The sequence below is a fragment of the Mesoplodon densirostris genome, chromosome 2 (genome assembly GCF_025265405.1).
Source record: "Mesoplodon densirostris isolate mMesDen1 chromosome 2, mMesDen1 primary haplotype, whole genome shotgun sequence".
NCBI lineage: Eukaryota > Metazoa > Chordata > Mammalia > Artiodactyla > Ziphiidae > Mesoplodon > Mesoplodon densirostris.
In genome coordinates this window covers 39,027,681-39,046,134 of record NC_082662.1, presented here as the reverse complement: position 1 = coordinate 39,046,134, position 18,454 = coordinate 39,027,681, and the positions used below count along the sequence as shown (strand labels likewise).

Here is an 18,454-nt window from a genome sequence, read left to right as displayed (position 1 = left end):
TACTGGGATCGGCAGCTGGACTTCGTTGGCTCTGCGCGATGCATCCTGGGATAAGTAGTTCATTCAGTCCTTAGAGACAGCCACTACAGAAGCAGAAAGACTCGGTTTCCCGGCAAGCTTCACGGTCGGGGTGTGACTGCGCGTGCTGCTTCCAGGGAAACGTTGTTTGGTAGCCTGCATCGCCAGCTGTCTCCAGTAGAGGTGAACTCAGTTTCCCAAGTGGCACCGTGGAGGCCAGCGCGAAGTCGGGCTCTCCCGGCCTACCGTAAAGTTTGAACCGGGCGGCGGCAGTGGTCGCTGGCACAGGTTCGGTGTGATGGTGCAAGTGTCGTGCGTCTGGAGAGGTCTCAACCAAGATTTGGTACCTTTCAACTCCCACCTCATATCTGCGTATCAGGGCATCCCGCTTCTCCTCCAGTTCCCCAAGGACGTTGCTCCCCTGACTAGTCCCAGAGGCGCAGTTTTGGTCTGATACTGCATCCTTACCTTTATTATTGCATCCCTCACTCACCTCTTTAGATCTGACGTTGTGGTCTTTCCTGAGCTGTGCCTTGGGTGTCCACAGTTGGGAGAGCAAGGGCATAAGATGCCAGGGAGCCAGAGCTCTGCCGCAGGCTATGAGTCGGAGCCTGAGCTGGTCTGAGCAGCTCGACGCGCTTCTCAATGCTACTGACGGAAATGTGGCCAGGATTAAGGTGAGGGGGCGCCTGAGTCCCCGCCCTCTGGTTTAGGGGATGTGGGTTAAGGGACTGCAAGACAGAACTCATTGGCCTGTACATTTGTTTTTTTGTAGCAAAGGCTATAACCCCTTGGAGTCTCCACCGCGGGTATTGTTCCTTTTTCTACCTATCCCTCAGCCTTTTCTCTTTCCAGAATCTGCCTTTTTCCAGTGCCTATGCCGTCCATTATTCCTTCCAAATTCCAGCTTTTTCTTTTCCTGAACAAACATTCCCCCCCACCCAATAGGCTTTGCACTTGTCCCTTCCTTATTCCCTCAGCAGGAGACCTGACTGGGACCTGGATTTCCCCTCATTACTTACCTCCCCAGTCAGGGGTCCAAGCTCAACAGCCTTGGGCTCTAGAGACTCCCATTGTCCCAGAGAGACTAAGTTGGGCTGAGGCCCGTAGTGCATCTTTTCTCTGGGATGAAGTAACGATTCTTCGATCCCAGCTTCAATCCCAGGCTCAGGTGAGGCATGGAATCCTACGTGAGTATGTTTGGGGTTTGCGTGAGACGAGGATACCAGGGTTTTGGGGAGCCCCTTACATAGTAGCTCATGTGGTTTTTCTGCCTGGGTAGGTGACTGAGGCACTAAAGCAGGCTGTGCAGGGCCTGCTGGAAGAGCGAGAGCAGCAGAAGTACCGGATCTCTGCCCTAGAAGGTATCTGATCAGTTCTTTTCTTCATATACACAGCCTCATATGTGTGAACACATTTTGTTGCACTCCTGTTGTGTGTGTACTTGTGTCTTGATTTGCAAGTGGAGTCTCTAGGCTCATGTGTGAAGTTCTTAGAGGGGCTGATCCCCAACTTGTCCCACTACAGCATCACTAAGGTTGCTGCAGGGGGGCCCAGAGCAAAGGGTCCTTCTCTTGGAGCAACGCCTGGAGGGGCTGAGAAGGGAACTGCAGGGCCTTCGAAGCCAGGTACAGGAACAGGCCCGAGCCCAAATACAAACAGGACCACAAAAGTGCAGTGCTACCAGTGGCCTTCACCAAGAGCTGCAGAATGAGTAAGTGATGGGCAAAACCTCGCCTTCTTCAGGCCTCTGAACTCCTGGTACTCTGGTAGCCTCCTCTGGGCTTGTTAATTGGCTTTAGAATGACACTGCTGTCATCCCTGCAGGCTGTAACTGCTGTGGGAGGAGTCCGAGATTCTTCAGGAGGAATCGAAGTTGCTGCAGGACCAGCTGAGTGAGTAAAAGATTGGGGGTGGGTATGAAGTCACCTGTTCCCTTTTCTGGAAAGCCTTCTTGCTTTCCTAATAAATGACCATAGCTCCGACTGCTTGAGCTTCCTAGAAATCTGGCCAAATATTTTGTCTTACCTCTCATGGTGTGAGTCTAGTCTCCCCAGTCAGCTTGGAAACTTCTCAACAGCTGGACCAGAATGCTTCTGTCCTAGTTTTCAGTGCCAGAGAAGGGGAAGGAAGGAAGTTGGAGAACATCCCCCTTACATTTTCTCTCATCCACAGGCCAGCACCAGGAGCTGCTGCTGAAATAGATGACTGAGGGGCGGCAAGCTCAGGCCCACAGCTGGAAGGTAGGACCAGGATCGGACCTATCTGTTCACATCTGCCTTTGGAGGCCCCTTCCTTTCTCTGTCTATCCTGTTTCACAGGCGGGCCAGGATACCCTCTCCTATCCCTGTCTTATTCCTTCTCTTCCCTGTGCTGACTCCACCTGCCTCCAAAGCTCTTCTTCCCAAGCCCTCTGCTCCAGGCCATGAGAAACTATCTTTGTCCACATGAGGGTTCCAAGTGTGCTGAAGAGGCTAATTGTGGGGAGGGGGAGTTGCTCCTGGAGAGGGAGAGGTTTGATCCTACCTGGGCCCATGGTCTGGCAGATGTTGGATCAGCTGGAAAGTGGCCAGGAGGGCAAAAGTCACACCCTGGAGGCTGCCAGGACAGAGGTCCAGGAGGCCCGGTGGGAGCACGACCTCCTCAGGTCAGGGAGTATGGGTGCTTGTGGTAGTGGAAGGGATTTGTCTCACAGAGACCAGGCACTAGGGACCAAAGTTCAGCTATCTTAGATTTGAAATGGGCTGGTAGGGGTGGTATGGTAGGGGTTGCAGCCCATACGGGCAGTACTGGGCGTTCTTTACTTGACACAGAGTCACGGAGGTATTTCTATATATTTGGAGGATAAAGGCGGAGGGGACTGGAGTCCTAGCCTCAGGAAGGAGGACAGTTCTGTGCTGGGAGGGCCCCCTTGACCCACCATCACCATCTCTGCCTTTGATTCTTTCCCCTTTGCAGGACTTCCGTTCACGTCCTCCAATCTAAGCTGCCCCTGGCTGCCACCTTCGCCATGTCTCTTTCTTCATCTAGCTCTGAAGTCAGTCTTCCAGACAGTAACAGTAGTTGGGAACTTTTAAGGTGGCTAGGTGGGGGTAAGGCATGGTTCTGGGGGAAGCTGAATCTGAATGGTGCCTGGATGCCAGCTGCCTAATTGTTTGACATTGGGTAGAATGGAGTCTCTGCCTCTTTCTTTGTGAATCCATCAGCCTCTGTTGCTCCTTATCCCAAGTCAGGCCTTTATGTCCTTCCCCATCAGGGCCCACAGCCTAGGTCTGTATGTATCACAGTGCTTGCTGATGATTTGTTCTCTCTTCCCTTTCTTTCCTCTTAGATCTCCAGAGGCATACCCTTTCTAACCTGCAGCCCAGCAGCTTTCAGCTCCAGGCCCAGAGCCCTATACTTTAAGGGCCCCAAGATGCTCCTGAGTGACTGTAAGGACTTGTAAGAGCAGTAGGATGATGTCTTCTTTGCTCACCTTCCCCTCCAAGGTCCTGTTTCTGGGTCCCCTTCCCCTCCCCTCTTGATCTAGCTGGTGTTTGCCCTCCCTACTGAGGTTTGTCACTGCCTGTCCAGCCTTACCCACAAGCAATAAAATGGTTTAATCCTCCCTGATGTGTTTTCTGTGAATCAGCACCCACATGGGATAGACTCAGCTGTACCTTTTCTTCTTCCTGTGACTTGACTGCTTCCTGTCACGGCTCTCTCTGAAATCCAAGTTCATAGACATTTATAACTGTATCTTCTGAGTGCAAGCCCTGTGCTTAGTGGACGTTGGAAGGAAAAGCTCCCATTCTGGTGGGTAGAATGAGGTAGGACAATGCTCTGGGGCAGTACTGCTATGGGGATGCAGAGGAGGGCAAGACTGCATTTCTGCAGCAGTCTCCTCCTTAGTCTCTCTTCTTTCAGTCTCTACCTCTAGTCCAATGGTGTTCAGGGCTTTTTGACTGTGACCTCCAGTAAGAAATGCAGTTTACATTGTAGCATAGTAAATATAAATGTATGTATTTATTAACTGAAACAAATTTTATGATTCAATACTATTCTTACTAAGAGTTATGCACTCTGATATTTCCTATTATATTTTTTAAAATGCTTTGTGGCTATTGGTTCTGATCCTTCCACCACTTGGTTGCTCTCTGGAAGTATACCTTCCTGGGTAGACTAAGGGAAGCTTTACTTTTTTCTTACCTGGGCTTTGTATTCTAGACAGTGCAGTCCAGGGTTTCCCTAGAAGTAGCAGCATCTCACTGAGGTCTCATTAGGTCTCTTCCAGTGCTAAATACAGCCCCCAAAATAATGTCATTTATCCACCAAGTGGATGTTTATTGAGCATAATACATACCAGTTCTGGTATATATTTGTCCTAAGCTAAGATATGCAGTGGACTCCCATCTCTTAGCTCAGTCTAGCTGGGAAGAGGAGACAGTTATCTGAAATAAAAGCATAATAAAAGGCTGGGGTGAGTAGGGCAGGAATTACTTCCTGTTTTGGGGTACATTCAAGGCCCTGGCCTAATCAGCAGACAGGTCATGAAGGGTGGGCCTTTGACACCTGAATAGCTATAAGGCACTCCTCATGTTTTCTTCCCCCTCAGCATTAGGGAGATTGATGAGAATGGAATGGTGGAGATGAGACCTGGGTCAAACAGAACCTGTTCAAAAAAACAAAACCCAAAAGTTCCCATGAAGGCTCATCTTCCTGCTGAAGCAGATACAAGGAACCCCTGTCTTTTACATCTTTTACTGGGCAGGTGATATATCTGGCATAATGGCACTATTTAATCTACTTGCGACCAGTGCTCTACTTATTTATCAACTACTTTGCATCAAGGTCTGTGGAAGACAGGTTTGCAAGGGTGTCAGGGCTCCAACAGAAACACTAAATAGCAATGTGGAACAATGGTATTTGAACTGTCACCAGGTGGCAGCACATGATTTGTTGCCAGGAGAATGATACAGAAAAGGCTTGCCAAGGGACTGGGCGATGGTGACCTCTTTTCTCCCTTTAGAGATCCTGTGAGCTATCAATCTTCCTAAAACAGTGTCCTGTAAAGGCTACTCTCCTGCTAAAGAACCTCTGATAATTCTCACAGCATAAAAAAGAAAGGACAAGTTTGGCATTTAAACTGAACCCACATTTAACCTCTTCTCTCTCCATTCTATCTCTTACCACACATCTTTCTTAAACTTTATTGCCACCAAAAATGCACACCACCTATACTCCAACTGTTCAAATCCCACTCATCTGTCAAGACCCTTCCAATAGGAGGCAAGTCTAAAGATGGCAGAAAGGAGGTCTCTAACCCCAGGGAACGTGGGTGCAGGAAGGCCATACTCCACTGTTTGCCTGCTCTTGCCCTGGAAGCTTCAATCTGCTCAGGCATGAGGTCCAGGCGTATGGAAAGCATGAGGAAATACGTGCCTGTTGAACAGCTGAATAACATTCTCATTCCCTACCCTGTTTTCAAGCCAGCTCAAGTGTTAACCTCCTGGAAGAAGGCTTCACCAAATCGAATCTCTTAGTTTAGAGGTATTGCTCGCTCAGCATTTATATCCATTGCTCTTACTATCTCAAGTCGCTAATAATTGTTTCAGTTTTCCCTCCACACTATAGTGAGATCCTGTCCGACTTTGCGTTCGTACGGCTTTTGCCTACTCAAGTCCTTATTCAGCTATATCTTCACCAAGCCAAAAGCCGCGCCAGTAGAATCCATTTTCTGTTGCCTTTATCAATTACCAAGCGCTTATATGTTTGGCATTTTGATTGGCCCATTTTGTGTTTACTGTCCCGCCCTCTGAGAGGCTCCTGGGCTCGGGTTTTCCCCAGGTGTATTCCCTCCTCCTTGGTTCCGCCCTTGGTTCCGCCTTTCCCGCACACTGCCTCTTCTGTTTTTACTTCTACTTCCTTCCTATTGGTTCCCTTCCTCCTCCAGAGTTGGCGCTTTGGGCTGATGATTGGCTTTTCTGAACGCTCATTGTGTCCACCCTCATACCACGTGGCATTCCTAGTGCTAATTGGGCAATTCCACTAGCTCGTTTTTCCAGGATTAACGATTGATTGGCTGCTCTGAGGGAGGGCTTGAGAAGAGGGGCGTGACCGTTGAAACCCCGCCTCTGGCTTCCCTGCCCGCCTGAGCAGGAGTTTCAGTCGCTCGCGGCCGGGTAGCCCAGGGCGCTTCCAGCTGCGCTCTTTGGCTCGCCGGCCGGATCATTCTCCTGGCCTCGCCGAACAGGCGGGGGGAGCGGCCCCGACTGCGGGGTCATGGCAGTAGCCTCCTCGTCCTCCGCCGCCGCTGGCCCAGCCGAGTCGCCGGCTTCTGCGCGAGGGAGCCCTACCGCCTCCGCAGGCTAAGAGCCGCTGCCGCCTCCGAGCTGTGAGGGCTACTATGCTCCCTCTTTGCCTCCGCCTCCCCCTCCCGCCCGCGCAGGCACCCCTCTGGCTGCTCAGTCCCGCCTCAGGTAACGCCAAGAGAGCGCGTGGGGCACTAACCCGGGGCACCCCGGCCCGCGTGCGCGGCTGCCACCCACCTGGGCTTCGGAGCATTGGTGCTCCGGTCTTTTAGCACTGGCAAGACTCCTTCGCTTCCCGGAGCCTCCTCTCAGCGGCTGGGGACACTCCTCGACCCCTTCCCCTACTCTTTTCACTTCCCTCAGGGTCCCGGGACGGCTCCTCCCCCCCGCCCCGCGCCTTCTCCCTCCTCACCTTAGAGGCCCGGAACACGTAGAAGTTCCTTCGTATCTGGGACCTGGTCCCCGACTCCTTCAGGCACTTTCCCCACTTCAGAGACTCAGGACTTCTTCGTTTCCCCGGAGAACTCCCGTTTCTGAGACCTCCAGCTCCACCCTGTCAGCTCGCTCAGAGATCTGGACTCCCTCACTTTTCTCAAATGTAACACCCTCGAAAACACCCACTTCTACCCTCGAAAGATACTTCCCTCCTCTCAGACACTACTGACTCCTTTTTTTCACTCCTCCCCTGTCATCCCTCCTCTCCGCATCTTTTCTTTTCCCTCCTCTGCCTTTTACCCTTAACTTTGAACAGTCTGAACTAAGCCAGTATTCAGATTTAGCTAGAAGTGAAACCGGGTTTGTCGAATTTAAAAACCTTTCAATTATCCCTCTGAAAAAAACTTTGCTAAATAATTTGGACTTTATTCTGTAGGTATGGGAAGCCATTGAAGCTTTTAAGCAGGAGTTTGGTATGGTTGATTATCTCTGGTGAAAATATGGAGGAAGAATTCAAAGTGAAGAGCGTGGAGGCAGAAAGCCTAGGTAGGCAGGAAAGTAGTGTGCTAATCCAGGTCAGAGGGGAATAGTGGTAGGAAAATGAAGAGAATGGCATGCAGTTCCATGAGATTTCAAAATAGAGTTGAGAGAGTTAGTAGGGGATTTCTAACTTGGCTGATGGGATGGTTTGGTAGTGTTAATTGAAATAGGGAACATAAAGAAGCAATTTTGAGGGAAGGTAATGAATGTGGTTTTGGACAAGTTTAGTTTGAGGTGTTTTTCAGGTATCATTGTGGGTAGATGGAAATTTGGGTCTGAAAACTGGGAGAAACTGGGAGAAAGTTTGGAACTGAATACATATGTTTGAGGGTCAACAAAGAGTATATATATGGGGGATATTTGAAGCCTTAGTATGGGATGGTAATACTGAAAGAAGAGAAGAAAAGGGCTGTGGACCAGAAGGAATATCGTTTAAAGGGTAATAGACACTGAGAAAGAGAGGTTAAAACAGTGGGACAAGAACTGGAACAGAATGGCATTATGATAGAAGCCAAAGGAAGAAAGGGTTTCAAGAAGGGAGAGGGCGACCATCAGTGTATGATGTGGTGTATGACCAGTATAATGAGAATTCGGAAGAAACCACTGAATTTAGTAATTAGGAGATCACTTGCTTTCTTTGAAAGACACTTTAGATAGCGTGATGGTGGGAATGATGGCAGTAGTCAGATCGGGATGGATTGAGGAGCAAATGTGAGACAGTGACTAAAATTACTCTTTCAACAACTGTGGTTGTGAAGGAGAGCTGATAGTAGTGAAACACCTTTGTTGAGGTTATGCTATATGCCAGGTATCATAAAGATGTGTTATAGATCACAACAGCCTTGTTTATGTATCAGTATCCCTCTTTTACAGTTGGGAAGGCTATAGGCAAGAATCTGAAAAAGTCTGTCTAGCTCTGAAACCTGTGTTCTTTCCACTATGGCACATGTGTGTTTTTCTTTTTAGTATGGTAGGTTGAGGGGAAATTTTATTTAGGAGATATGTTGGGCATTTCATTCTTTGACACCAAAAGGATAGACATCGAGATGGATAATGATGTGTTAGGAGGGAAGGAAGGTGAGAGAGTTTAAAAGATGGTTTTATTTTGTTGATGTGATCAGTTATCTGTGGAGACGTCAATTATCTTTGGAGACTGAAGGAACTATGGTGAGTTTCTGGCCATGGAAATATTCAATGGAAAATGAAAGAGGAATGGACTAAGGATTCTTTTTTAAATTAATTAATTAATTTTTATTTTTGGCTGCGTTGGGTCTTCATTGCTGCACGTGGGCTTTCTCTAGTTGGGGCGAGCGGGGACTACTCTTCATTGCAGTGTGCAGGCTTCTCATTGCGGTGGCTTCTTGTTGCAGAGCACGGGCTCTAGGCGTGTGGCCTCAGTAGTTGTGGCTCGCAGGCTCAGTAGTTGTGGTGCACAGGCTTAGTTGCTCTGCGGCATGTGGGATCTTCCCGGACCAGGGCTCCAACCTGTGTCCCCTGCATTGGCAGGCATATTCTTAACCACTGCGCCACCAGGGAGGGAAGTCCCTGGATTAAGGATTAAATAAAAAAGATTGCTGACACATTTAAGCCCAGTTAAAGTTAGAAATATATATTTGTAGTGGGGCCCAGGAGCATGCATTTTCCACTCCAGCAGCCTAAGAGCAAGAGGGCAAAAAAGATGATTGGGTTGATCCAGAATTGGAATTTACAAGAAAGAAAGGTAAAATGGAGAGTAATTTTACATTGCTAGTGATAGTGTGGGAGGTATGATGGTATGATGCACTTTGAGCGTCAGAGCTGGGGCTGTGAGAAATAAAACCTTCATTGGGGCTGGTGTACTTGGAGAATAAGGAGACAATCAGAAATGTGGTTGAAGACTCGGTTTTGTAAGAAAAATAGAATGAGAAAGCTGAGAGTTCAGTATAAACATAGTTTCAATGTAAAACAAAAAACATTGTAGGGACTTCCCTGGTGGCGCAGTGGTTAAGAATCTGCCCACCAATGCAGGGGACACGAGTTCAAGCCCTGGTCTGGGAAGATCCCACATGACGCGGATCAACTAAGCCTGTGCACCACAACTACTGAGCCTGTGCTCTAGAGCCCGCGAGCCACAACTACTGAAGCCCGCGTGCCTAGAGCCCATGCTCTGCAACACGAGAAACCACCACAATGAGAAGCCTGCGCACCACAATGGAGTAGCCCCCACTCGCTGCAACTAGAGAAAGCCCACGCACAGCAATGAAGACCCAACGCAGCCAAAATAAATGAATGAATGAACGAATGAACAAATAAATAAATAAATAAACTTTAAAAAAAACCCCAAAAAACCAGAGTGTAACTGTCTCAGTGCTGTTGAAGGGGAATAGACATATAGATTATTGAAGTAGTGGGAGGTTAAGGGGCTATAAAGGATATTGATATGTCATCAATATGGATGGCATAGTTGCCCACTATAAAGCGGGAAATGGAACAGAGGAGATAATGGGTCCTATATGTGGGGCTGCTCAGAACTAAGGGACCCAGAATTGAGTTGGACATTCCTTGGCACTTGTTTAAAAGCAGTACTAGATGGTACAGATATTTGTGTGTGAATTAATGTCGAGATCCTTAAATACTTGATGCCCTGTATGTATGATGTATTATTCTCTCAAACAGATGTCTATTTGGGATGGTCTCAAACACAGATCTTTTGTGATTTGGAATATGATAGGCCTGTTTAGTTCTGTTTAAAAGTGTATGTGCTGAGAAGCTAGACTAGGGAATCTCCAACCCAGTATCCCCAGTGACATTTTGTACTTACATTATTTGTAAAAAGTAAATTACACATTTACATATTTACATGTACTCATTCCCTGACTTACTTAGAGTAGAAAGCTGACTTGTTTTAATTATTTTTTTCTCTATGTGAAAGTGTTTATAAATATAATCTTCGTGTCGTACATTTCATCTTTCTGCAAAATGAATGTTGTGTTGGAATTTGAAATCTATGATAAGGGCTTTTATGAGAATTTTGTCTCCTTCTGGTAAATGAAGCCCAAGTATTACATTGTATAGTGTGGGTGATGGTGAATGTTTTGGGCCAACAATGAGTATTATACTGTTTTCCAAGTCATCATATGGAGATGACGTCAATGTAGTCTCACTGGTGTTATTTCTACTGAGCACTCGGAGTGGCTGTTTCAGAGAAAGGCTTACTTGTGATAATTTTTAAATCTTACATTCCTGAAAATTTCAGAAAAGCAGTGTGATATAAGGAAAAAAATGGAAGTCCTAACTGTCATCAACCCTGTTATGATTAGTTATATGATTGTAGGCAAATTTTTTATCCTCTGAGCGTTAGTTTTTTTTAATTTAATTTTTGAATAGGTAATACATTCAAATGGTTAAATAAATAGCCGAATATTTATATATTTTATATAAACAGTGAAAGCCTCACTCCTATGCCTATTGCTCATCCATGCAGTTCCATGTCCCTTGCCCAACCACTTTTACTGGTTTCTTTACACTCTTTTAGACTTCCTTTAGGCAAACGCTTACAATTATGAATGTATTTTTCCTACTTTTCATGCAAAAGTTAGTCCATAGTCCCCACTGTTCTGCACCTTCAACCCATTACCCCAAAAATGCTTTTTCACTTAATGTATCTTGGAGATCTTTCCAGATCAGTACATAGAGAGTTTCTGCTTTTTTTCAAAAAATCTGCACAGTATTTCATTGAATGGATGTATCATAATTTAACTAGTTCCTTATTGTTGTACATGTGTGTTGCTTCTACTCTTTTGATATTATAAGCAATTCTGTAATGGAGACCCTTGAACATGTGTCATTTTACATGTGTGCAAGGATATTTGTGGGATCACTTTATAGAAAGTGGGATTTCTAAGTCAAAGGATATATGCATTTATAATTGTGAAATATGTTGCCAAATTGCTTCCCTTTGGGGTTGCTCCAAAATGTGCATTGCCTGTTCACTCACCATTAGCTGTATCATAGCTAATACTTACATGGTACTTACTGTGTACCAGATACTGTTCTAAGTGCTTTATATACATTACTTCATTTTATCTTAATAACATCCTTTGAGGTAGGTACTGTTATTATCTCCATTTTTCAGATTAATAATTTGAGGAATAGAGACTTTAAGTGATTTGCCCAAATCATACAGTTACTGTGGCAGAAATTCAAACCAAGTATTCTGGCTTCAGGATTGGTGTTACTAAGATTATGTTTTACTGTTATCAAACTTGAATTTTTGCCAATCTGATAGAGAAAAATGATACCTCAGAGTAGTTTTAAGTTTTAAAATATTATGTTAAGGTTAAGGATCTTTTTATATTGTTTGATCACTCATGTTTCCTTTTCTGTAAACTACGTGTTTAAATTCTTTACCTGTTTTTCTTTTGAGTCATAGGTCTCTTTCCTATTGATTTTTAAGTTTCTCTCTCTTTTTATATATGATATAAATATGTATATATATTTATTTATGTATTGATATATATGTATTTATATATGTATATATATCATATATACATGTGATAAGATAAATTTTTTTGTCTGGGGTATGTATTGCAAATATTTTCCCATTTTGACATTTGTCTTCTGACTTCTTTTATTCCCATGCAAAACTTTTAGATTTTTATGTAGACAGACTTATCAATCTTGTCTTCTATGGCTTTTGGATTTTGAGTCATAGTTAGAAAGACCTTCTTCATCTCAGTCATTAGTTTTTTAATCTATCCAGTGGGAACAAGAAAATAGAATTATTGTGAAGGTCAAAGTGCTTTGTGAACTGTAAACTGTAAATCATTATACAGATGAAATATGGTGTTACTTATTAATTTGTCTTCTGAACAAATTGTATAGAGGTTGTCATCTCTTCTCCTGCATTAAATGGAATAGGATGACAAATTTTTGTTTTCTGCAGTGTGGGAAACTAGGGTGATATTGATCTTGTGGTCAGTGTTTTTCTTGGACAATTTGCATGGGATCTTTTTCAAAAGTAAGGCACAGTGGAAATCCTGAAGTATTTTTGCATACTTTAGTCTTTGTTGTTCTTTGTATTAGGTATAATTGGAATCTGACTAAAAGTTCTCAAAAATTGTTTTGCTTTCACATTAGCTATGGTTGACAAATTTGCACATTATTTACTTTGGGTATTGTATTCCTACTGATTGGTAGGAATTTGTAATTTGGGAGGACCCCTCACTTTTGTGTGTGTGTGTAAGATTATAAAATTAATGCATGTTCATTGAGGAGGAATTGGGGAATAGAGATGATTTTAAATTATTCAAATCTCCCCAAGATTCAAAGAGTTAATAGCCAATGTTAACATTTTGGACTCTCAGGATTCTTTTTTTTTTTTTTTTTTTTTTTTTTTTGTGGTACGTGGGCCTCTCGCTGTTGTGGCCTCTCCCATTGCGGAGCACAGGCTCCAGACGCGCAGGCTCAGGGGTCATGGCTCACGGGCCCAGCAGCTCCGCGGCATGTGGGATCTTCCCGGACCAGAGCACGAACCCGTGTCCCCTGCATCGGGAGGCGGACTCTCAACCACTGCGCCACCAGGGAAGCCCTCAGGATTCTTTTTGTGTATGTGTTTGCATTGTCATTACCACCTCCCTAGGGTTTGGCATAGTGCCTGGCCCTTAGTAGGTGCTAAATAAATATTTGTTGCCTGAGTGAATGAAAGAATGAATATGTTTTTACATAGGAAGTACGGAATCTCAATGTCTTATTTATTTTCATTTTTTTATCCACTGTAGATTTTGATTCATATAGTAGTATTAAAATTTGTATGCCATAATTCATTTGGAGGTGAGTTTAAGTTCAAGTCTAACCCTCACGGAACTCAGAGTCCAGTGAAAGAGACAGATAAGCAACAATTAAAATACTGTGTGATAACTATAATAACAGAGCTTTGTGGAAGGCATTATCAAAACACAGAAAAAAGAGATTGAGGGGTCAGAGAACACTTCCCATATGAGATGATCACTGGAGAGCCATGTAGAAGAGGTCAAGAAGAACATGCCAGGGAGAGGGAATATTCCTTCTAGGTATTGAAGTGTGAGCAAGACTCTACAAGTAGTTCTCTGTGTTTGGAGCAGATTGTGTCTGTGGGTAGAGGAATAGAGATAGATGAGGCTGGAGATGTGGGCAGGGGGCAGATAAGAAAGAGCCTTTGTATCACACATGAAAAGTTCTCAAAAGTTTACTTATTTTAGAGAATAGATTGGGAGAGGTGTGAGAGTGAAGATAGGAGGACCAAGAAGATGTTAACTGAGCACAACAGCTGGAATGAGATGAACATCACTTAAGCCAAGTTAGGAGGGGAAAGCTACACTTGAAAGGAGGGTTAAGTCTGGGGGCTAATGATTAGGCCAGTTTTAGTAGAGCAAAGTCTTTGAATGCCAAGCTAAGGAATTTTATATGCAGCAAATGTCATTGAATTTTTTTTAAAAATTTTAAAAGTTTTATTTTTGGCTGCGTTGGGTCCTCGTTGCTGCATGTGGGCTTTCTCTAGTTGTGGCGAGCGGGGCCGACTCTTCGTTGCGGTGTGCTGGCTTCTCATTGTGGTGGCTTCTCTTGTTGTGGAGCACGGGCTCCAGGCGCACGGACTTCAGTAGTTGTGGCACACGGGCTCAGTAGTTGTGGTGCACGGGCTTAGCTGCTCCGCAGCATGTGGGATCTCCCCAGATCAGGGATCGAACCCGTGTTTCCTGCATTGGCAGGCGGATTCTTAATTACTGCGCCACCAGGGAAGCCGCCATTGAATTTTTTTTTTAACTGTCACGTGTGTTATGTGAACTGTTACAGGTTGCAGTTTGCTTCCTTCCCACTAGTCTGAAATGATGTTGAAATCTTTCATGCTTATGAAATAGTAGAGATATTATCAAAGACAATTGTATTTAAACAGAAGTGAAATTTCAGACTGGAATATGACCCTTTATTTGAAAAAAATATATGTGTATATATATTAAAGAACTATGAAAATAGGCATTGTTTGAAAATACCTTTTATAATAGTTATGTACTCTTTCCTTTGGATTCTTAAGACCAGATAACTCTCTGGCATGGTAGGGCTCTGGTCTTGTTGAAGCTTTACAACAAGTATAAGGAAATCACATTAAAAGTCCTCTTAAAGCTCCATAGTTACATTAGAGAATACATTTTTAACTGGAATTGGAATTTTTTTCCTGAATTTAAATCAGAAAGGAAATATTTTAAGGAAGCAAACCCCTTTCAGAAAGTTAAAGAAATGCCAGGGAGTATGCTGTAGTTAATATGAATTTGGTCGAATTACTACAGGTCAGCTTTTATATTTGTATTTCTGTATATTAATAATTAAATGCTTTAAGAGACTCATGTTCATTATACATTGATTGTGAAATTATGTTCAGTTTGCTATATTTATTGTCAATATAACATTACAGAAAGTTTAGAATAAGAGTAAAGAATAAGTCATAAATTTTCAACCCAAAATAATATTGTCACTTTGGTATAATTCCTTTATTTTTTCCAGTGCATACTTTTATATAATTATAATCATTGATTATTCAATTTTTGTATTTTTGCCCCTCCCTCTTCCTACTTAACATATAAATTTCATCTCATGTAGTCTAAGCTATTGTAGTGGGAGGGATTAAAGGGTGATTTTTAGTTGTTCTAAGCTTTTGTTGTTGTTGTTGTTGTTGTTGTTGTTGTACGCGGGCCTCTCACTGCTGTGGCCTCTCCCGTTGCGGAGCACAGGCTCCAGACGCGCAGGCCCAGCGGCCACGGCTCACGGACCCAGCCGCTTCGTGGCATGTGGGATCTTCCCGGACCGGGGCACGAACCCGTGTCCCCTGCATCAGCAGGCGGACTCTCAACCACTGCGCCACCAGGGAAGCCCTGTTCTAAGCTTTTAATCTTCAGTTTTTAAACAAAAGTAATGCAAGATCATTGTAAAAAAACTGAACAGAAATTTATTCCATAAAAAATGAGTCTTGGGACTTCCCTGGTGGCACAGTGGTTAAGAATCCACCTGCCAATGCAGGGGACATGGCTTTGAACCCTGGTCCGGAAAGATCCCACATGATGGGGAGCAACTAAGCCCATGCGCTACAACTACTGAGCCTGTGCTCTAGAGCCTGCGAACCACAACTACTGAGTCCACATGCCACAGCTACTGAAGCCGCCTAGAGCCTGTGCTCTACAACAAGAGAAGCCACTGCAATGAGAAGCCCACGCACCGCAAGGAAGAGTAGACCCCGCTTGCCACAACTAGAGAAAACCCGCATGCAGCAACGAAGACCCAACACAGCCAAAAATAAATTTAAAACAAAAAGTCTTTCTTATAATCACCTCTTCCACCAAGATAAAGTTTAATATATGCATTCCTTTAAATTGTTTTTTTAGATATATACTGTTTACTATTATATTAAAAAATAAAAATACGATTGCACTATACATTCTATTTTGCCAACAGTGACACTGTCAAGTGACAATACCAATATATTGGTATTGTCACTTGACAGTGAAACTTGGACATCTCTCCATGTTAGTATATATAGAATTTACCTCATTCTTTTAATGACTATATAATACACTATTTGGATGTACTCCAGTTTATTTAACCTACTCTATTGATAGACATTTGGATTGTCTCCAGTTTTTTTCTGTTACTGACAACATGTAAGTTAATACATTCTTGTACATTTATCTTATGTCTGCTTATAGTAACTGTCACTTTTAATGGCTGTAAAGTATATTCCCTTTAGTGGAAATAATACACTTGAGAGAGAAATAAGGTTGAAAAATATTTTTTGGTGAATATTTTTTGACAATACTTCATGTTATTAATTTTGTTTTGCCTTTTATCAGATTCCTCCTTTGACCTTTGTAATGTAAACTATAGAAGAGCCTGCCCTAACCCCAGGAATCTAACTTCCTTTTTCTCTTGATTGCTTTCTTTCCCAGCCTCTGAAATAGACTTCTAACCACTTTATCAGAAGAGGTGAGTTGCCTATTTGACCTAAGTGGTCTTCTTAAAATCAAATAGGAAAATTTATCAAAATAAAGATTATCCTGGAAATTTATTTATTTATTTATTTATTTATTTATTTAATTTATTTATTTTTGGCTGCGTTGAGTCTTTGTTGCTGTGCGTGGGCTTTCTCTAGTTGTGGCGAGTGGGGGCTACTCTTCGTTGAGGTGTGTGGGCTTCTCATTGCAGTGGCTTCTCTTGCTGTGGAGCACAGGCTCTAGGCACGCGGGCTTCAGTACTTGCGGCACGCGGGCTCTAGAGTGCAGGCTCAGTAGTTGTGGCACACGGGCTTAGTTGTTCTGCGGCATGTGGGATCTTCCTGGACCAGGGATTGAACCTGTGTCCCCTGCCTTGGCAGGTGGATTCTTAACCACTGGACCACTAGGGAAGTCTTATCCTGGAAATTCATACTCCTCTTAGTACTTTAGCATCTCAGCTTATTTGAATGGGTCTAATATCAATCGGTTGATCTTGTGTCAAGCTTCATGTTCCAGCATAAAAAGTTTTAGATACATTTAGTGTACTTAGAAGATCAGAAACTATGTTTTTTATATCCAGATTATGGGAAATAATAATCCTACTCAATTCTGTCCTAGTTAGATCATATATGTAATATTGTGTACATTTTTTTGCTATTGTGTTTTAGAGGAGCTTTGACAGTTTGGAGGGCAATTAAGGTTAAACTTTAAAGAAGATAACCAGGGAGCTCTTGATGCCATGTTTCAGGGAAAACTTGAAAGACTTGTGTATATGTCCCCTGGAGAAAACTTGGTAACTGAAAAGGTATCATAAAGAAGAAAACCAGACTTAATTTGTTGTATACTTGCAGCATCCAGAACTAGGATTAAGCTTGGGCTGGGGAAGAGAGAGGAAAGGGAATTCATTTTTATTGAATGCTTACTGTGTGTTATGCACCCTGCCTTTTGCTTCATTTATGCATTTTTATCCTTTAATTCCTTAGTGTGTTGTCATTAATTCTCATTATAACTCAGTGAGATATAGTTAATATTTGCCTCTATTTTATAAATGAGGGGGAGAAGTTAAGTAACATGCCCAAGATGATTCAGCTACTAAGCTGGAATCAGAATTTTTTAAACTTGTCTTGATTAATTTATTTTGGTCACATATGTATGTTTTAAATAATATGTAACAGTGTTATTTTAGAAAAAAAAATTTTTCTGCTTTCATTTCATGAAATTTTATGTCTTTACATGCTTTTTCAATTTCAGTATCTTTGCCATCACTAGATCTTTTCTGAATTATCTAGCACAGTTTGCTGTGGTATATCATCTGCTCTTCCCTCTAAGCTCTTTTATTGTTTTATTCTAGCAAAATTTTTTTTAGTAGATCTTGAGATTTTTAACTTAATTGTGATGCTATTTATTTATTTATGGCTACGTTGGGTCTTCATTGCTGTGCGTGGGCTTTCTCTAGTTGTCGCAAGTGGGGGCTACTCTTCATTGCGGTGCATGGGCTTGTCATTGCTGTGGCTTCTCTTGTTGCAGAGCATAGGCTCTAGGCATGTGGGCTTCAGTATTTGTGGCACATGGGCTCCAGTAGTTGTGGCTTGCGGGCTCTAGAGCGCAGGCTCAGTATTTGTCACACACGGGCTTAGTTGCTCTGCGGCATGTGGGATCTTCCCGGAGCAGGGATCGAACCCATGTCCCCTGCATTGGTAGATGGATTCTTAACCACTGCGCCACCAGGGAAGCCCTGGATTCTTTTTTTTTTAACATCTTTATTGGAGTTATAATTGCTTTACAATAGTGTGTTAGTTTCTGCTTTATAACAAAGTGAATCAGCTATACATATACATATATCCCCATATCTCTTCCCTCTTGCGTCTCCCTCCCTCCCACCCCTGTAGGTGGTCACAAAGCCCCAAGCTGATCTCCCTGTGCTATGTGGCTGCTTCCCACTAGCTATCGGTTTTACATTTGGTAGTGTATATATGTCCATGCCACTCTCTCACTTTGTCCCAGCATACCCTTCCCCCTCCCCATGTCTTCAAGTCCATTCTCTAGTAGGTCCGCGTCTTTATTCCTGTCCTGCCCCTAGGTCTTTCATGACCATTTTTTTTTTTAGATTCCATATATATATGTTAACATATGGTATTTGGTTTTTTCTTTCTGACTTACTTCACTCTGTATGAC

At 43.4% G+C, this 18,454-nt stretch overlaps 1 protein-coding gene across 2 annotated transcripts in view; it reads left to right on the top strand.

The window, feature by feature from the left end:
* Positions 1–6,148: 6,148 nt before the first annotated feature.
* The window catches only part of TESK2 (testis associated actin remodelling kinase 2), a 134,171-nt gene continuing 121,865 nt past the window's right edge, over positions 6,149–18,454 (top strand). For both annotated transcript variants that reach the window (XM_060089714.1, XM_060089713.1), the window contains exon 1: positions 6,149–6,476. The gene's annotated coding sequence lies outside the window, so the exon portion shown is untranslated. The remainder of the gene's footprint in view (positions 6,477–18,454) is intronic.